Raw genomic sequence first — 5,627 nt, 5'->3', positions numbered from 1 at the left:
CATTATTAAGGGAACAAGGTTAATTATAACACAACTAGGAAACTAGGAAAACATAAAACTAACGTACAAATGACAATTGCAGTTGCTATCTGTATAAAGTAGTAATAAGAAGGAATGTGTGGAAATAAGGGATACAATAACACTTACCAGATGTTAATTTCCGATGAAAATTTCTTTGCAATGCACATGGACAGTGTTGGGCACAATGCTTACGCAATACCGGATTCTACTTTGGATCAGAAGCTTTCGATGGGAATAAAAGTCCAACATATATTGGCATTTCAAATGCATATTATGGAAATTAAAAATATAAAATTGCTGTCATCAAGAAAAACGATTTCCTGATGGATATACCAAAACATTCCTGACAATTTCAGATTTATAGACTAAGTTATTCTTCATGCACTGACTTATTTATAGAGAAGAGAGGTGGGATCATGTAGAAGCCATTATCATGCTAACAGTTATGGTCTTTGATTGTCAAATTAAATTGAGTTTTAAAGCCACGGGTGAACAACTGGTAAAATATGGGGATTTGGTGCAACGTGCTAGATGCCCAATCACGTCTGATCCATCACCGACGGGTTTAACATGCACGAGAGAGTGGGTGGATGGTTGAATCGGGTGGACCTACATGGAATGTTAGTATATATCATTTTGATAGTTTATATATTAACCAAACATCTTTACGGGATTCAACATTGGTCCACTGACCCATAATTCATGGAAACATATCTAAAATTCTAGATTAAGGTAGAAAATATAGAGTGGTATAACCTTAAAGCAATGCCCACGGAGTTTCAAATAAGATTTCGAAATAGGGTAACCCTTCAAATTGTAAGCAATGGGTAAGCCGTAGGAAAGAGACAACCCGGAGCACTAAAACATCTTGGTAGCCAGATGAAAAGAAAGTAAAAGTGCTTTCCATAGTAGCAGCTACCAAAATGTAAGCCTCTTAAACCAACCCGGATATTATTTTCTTGCACACCAAATCAACTGTTACCTTATTGATTTTTTATTTATTCCATAAGCAGGAAGCTGACCCGTGCATCGCACGAGAGACAAACTAGTTTCTTTAACACGTTTAGAATATGTTGGGTTTCCCCCCGGTACTGGAGAAATTTTCTGAAGCTTGGAAACTAAGTAATTTACAAGGCAGGTGCAGGGAGGTTTGCTGGAAGGTTTTTTTTTTTTTTTTTGATAAGTCAAAAAATTGTATTAATAAATAACAAAATATACAAGAGTATTTACAATAAAAGAGGCCAAAGAAGCCCCAAAAACTTATAAACTACCTAAATCTGAAATACACAACATTAGGAGACTCAATCGAGTTTAAAAAATCTGGTCGGCCTACATAATGCATCCCTACTCCTTTATCCAAAAAAACACCCACGTTTTGCGATATTATGAGCTGCAAAATGTTTGGTGGAAGGTGAATTATGCTATAATGCGGCATTTGTGGAATGAAAGAAATCGAAGGGTTTTTGGAGGCAGGGCCGTGGAAGTTGAGGAACTTACTTTGCAAATCAAGTAGACGATTATCTTATGGATTTCAGATAGGAGTGTTTTTAGATTTATATCTGTAAATCAAGTTGTATTTCATTGGGATACAACCATTCGTATGTAGTTGATGATGTGTTGTTCCTAGGGTTGCACTCTTTTTTTTTCTTTTTCTTTTTCTTTAATATAACCTTCCTCTTTCAAAAAAAAAAACATACGGGTACGTCATTGGCTAGTTTTACATGTAGAGAAGTTGATGGAACTTGCCATAATCCCCTGGATTCAGTGGCAAATCCAGAACAAAAGTTTAATGCAGGTGCACTTTATTCTTGAAGAATATAACTAAAAATATAACTGAAAAAAATCACATACATAAAAATAAAAATAATCTATATACCATAAAGTTCATCCAAACCAGAATATACGTACATTAGCAAATAAAACTTGTAAAGAAATGATCTACCTAAGTCGTTATATAAAACTCAAGAAAAATCACCAAATAGAACTCAAACCTAAAGAAATCATTTTGATTTCGATATAATAGGGATTATCTACAAGTTATCCTTAATTTTAAGGGAGTTTCTAGTTTTGTACAAGTTATCCTTATGCGACAAATAAGCTGGGAATTAATTTTAGAATGTACTACCTCCGTTTCAAAAAAAAAGGCTGGTTTCATGTACAAATTACACATGAAACCAGCCTATTATTTTGAAATGAATGGAGTATATGTTATGCAGGTTTTGTCGTAAATAATGAGGGGGCAATGGTTATTTCTAATAAAAAATACATGGGTTTTTTTTTCTTCGGCAAATTTAGGTGCAGATTCGCCACTGCCTGGATTACAAGACCTCCGTAAAAATTTAGCTACTTCCACCTTATTACAAACTCTAGGAACATAAACACAAGACCGGTTACTGAGATTATTACGAAGACCAATACACTTATTTAACAAAGGAGAATCCAAGAAGGAAGCAAACCTTCATTGACAGATAACATTATATTTTTACAGTTAGACTCAAAGATTACTTTATTCCACCTGTGTTGCATAGCTTCTAATAAAACCCAATTTTCTGCTTGATGAACATGAGTTACTCTTCTAAGAACTCCCTTTCCTGCGACATATGACCCAATACCAGACAAATGAAAAAGGTTTACGAAAACAAGCATCTGCATTGATTTTTAAAGTGTATGGTGGTGGTGGAGTCCAATGATGTTCATTCACTACATAATGAATATTATGAGATGGATGAGAAGTATGGACCGTATCAGCAAAATATTTAAAAAGTGGGTGTAAAGCAGAGTTAGGATTGACTGTTTCCTGTTGAAAGTGAACTCTACACCTATATTTTCAAATATGCCAAATAGTTGCAATCATTCCATGTAAAGAAGGAGTATTTGAATTAAAGTTGATGATGGAATATGTAGTCCAAGAAGTAATTCAGTTATGAAGAGTAGTAACTGCTAAAGATGAGTAAGATTTTATGACCTAAAGTATGATTCAATATTTAATCATTTGAAAATATCCTGGAACAGTGATATGTGTCATTGATGTTGTTAGAGCATTGCTCGGTCGAACTCGCATGCGTTGCTATCTCAAGCATGTTTGTCAATGTTAGTGATCAAAACTATAAGTCTTGATTTCTAGTCTATTATAATGTTAAGTCTCGGACTAGGATAGAAAGTGTAGTTGACCTCAAGGACTTCATGGAGATTCATCATACAAGAAGAAGAAATACTCAAGGAACCGGTGGAACTTCTCGACAAAAAGGTATGTGAAGACTTGAACTTATATGTCACTCAAAAGTCTATCTACTCTATCTCCTACTCTTTGAGACAAGAAGTCGTATGCTATATATATAGACTGGATTATACACATTTGGTATTTCGAGCCGAGTATACCTCGCCTATATATATCTCGAAATATGTGTTGGTAAGCGTTTCGCTTCGATCAAGTTTATCTTTACCTAGTGACGAAAGTCATGATATGTTTCAATCACTTTGAAAATTGCTTTGACGAGAAATAGTTTGTGAATAACAACTATATAACGTCCTCTAAGAATGTTTCAATGATTCAAATGAGAGTTTATATTACATAATCAATGGTAGACATAAACATTATTGTGAAAACACATTTTATGTATAAGTCTTATTCCTTGAACCAAAGTTTGTGAACTTTGTTGATCAAGAGAAACCGGAGAATGGCGTGAACCAAGTTCGCGAACTTAGTCCGCGAATTTCTGAACTTCTCATCCCGAGAAATTCTGCTGGAGTTGAAAAACTAGACTAATCCGCGAACTGGCGGAAGGTCTTTGCCGAGATTTTCTGCTGGAGTTTGTAACTCTACCGGTTGCTTAAGTCCGCGAACCTAGTCTGCGAACTTAAGAAGGTTATATATCTGCAGATGATTTCTTAACTTAAACTTATAAAGACTAAGGAATGCAGTTTGCAAACCGTGGCTATAAAGTTCATGAATCGATTCGAGTGAATCAAATCATCTTTGCTTCAATTGTGTCTTATGTAGTACATAAGATTTCCTTGCAATTGAAAAACTCTCTAATTAGTTCATTTTAGTCATTTGAACTAGTTATGGTGAAGAAGAGCATGGTTTATATGATATGCTCATATGGATAACCTTTTGGTTGACTATTATTGAACCAACAAGTGCGTACGTTTGGGTACGGTTAACAAACCTAGAAACATGCATTCTCAAGTGTGTATAACAAGATAAATTTTCGATCTAACGGTTGAGAAATATTTGCTTGAATCTAAATCAGATTTTCATCTAACGGTGGACATTGTTTGCTTTGTGACCAAGGCAAAACCCTGATTTGAAAGACTATATAAAGGAGACATCTAGTATTGTACAAAACTAATCCCCACACCTTACTTGTGATACTAGTTTTCATACTAGAGTCGATTCTCCTTTAACCTCTGGTTTTCTTTTCTCAAACCGGGTTAACGACTTAAAGACTTCATTGTGATTGTGAAGCCAGACCGATACTACTTTTACCGTAGTTGTGTGATCTGATCTTGCATCTTCTATCGTACGAGTACAATCAGATTGATTGGATTGAGATTGATATCTCCAATAGGCAAGATATAAAAAGTAATCACAAACGTCTTCGTCTCATCGTTTGTGATTCCGCAACATCTTGTTTCGCTACCATACGATTAAGATTGTTGTGAGGTGATTGATTAATCTAGGTTGTTCTTCGGGAATATAAGACCGGATTATCAATTGGTTCCTGTTCACCTTGATTATTATCAAAAGACGGAACAAAACCTTTAGGGTTTATCTGTGGGAGACAGATTTATACTTTGATAGACTTGTCTGTGTGAGACCGATTTGTTTATTGTTAAAGCCTGCGATTTTGGGTCGTAGCAACTCTTAGTTGTGGGTGAGATCATCTAAGGGAATCAAGTGCACGGTATCCTGCTGGGATCAGAGGCGTAGGAGCATAACTATACCTTGGATCAGTGGGAGATTGATTGGGGTTCAACTAAAGTCCAGTCCGAAGTTAGCTTGGAGTAGGCTAGTGTCTGTGGAGGCTTAATACATAGTGTGTTCAATCTGGACTAGGTCCAGGGGTTTTTCTACATTTGCGGTTTCCTCGTTAACAAAATTTCTGGTGTCTGTGTTATTTCTATTTCCGCATTATATTTGTTTATATAATTGAAATAATACAGGTTGTGCGTTTGAATCAATCAATTGGAAATCCGACCTTTGATTGTTGATTGATATTGATTGATCCTTGGATATTGGTCTTTGGTACCATCCAAGTTATTCCTTGTATTTGATTAGAACTCGCAGTCTTGCTTGAGTAAATCAAATCAAGAGAGAGGTATAAACTCGTTGATGTACTTTTAATTGATTGAGTCTAGTTTATTCTCTTAAAAGTATATTCGAGTTTGTCCATACAGATTGCTAATCGAAATACTAGGTGGCGTTGTTAGACCCCAACTTTTTCAATTGGTATCTGAGCAAGCAAACACGTTCAAGACCTTACAAGTCTGTGTTTGTAGCGATCTGACTCTATGGACAGAGGTAATATCTCAGTAAACGTACCACCAGTCTTCGATGGCTCAAACTACCTATGGCGGAAAATTGTTATGCCAACTTTTCTTCA

Source organism: Papaver somniferum, unplaced genomic scaffold (genome assembly GCF_003573695.1).
Source record: "Papaver somniferum cultivar HN1 unplaced genomic scaffold, ASM357369v1 unplaced-scaffold_32, whole genome shotgun sequence".
NCBI lineage: Eukaryota > Viridiplantae > Streptophyta > Magnoliopsida > Ranunculales > Papaveraceae > Papaver > Papaver somniferum.
This window is presented reverse-complemented; position numbering follows the sequence as displayed.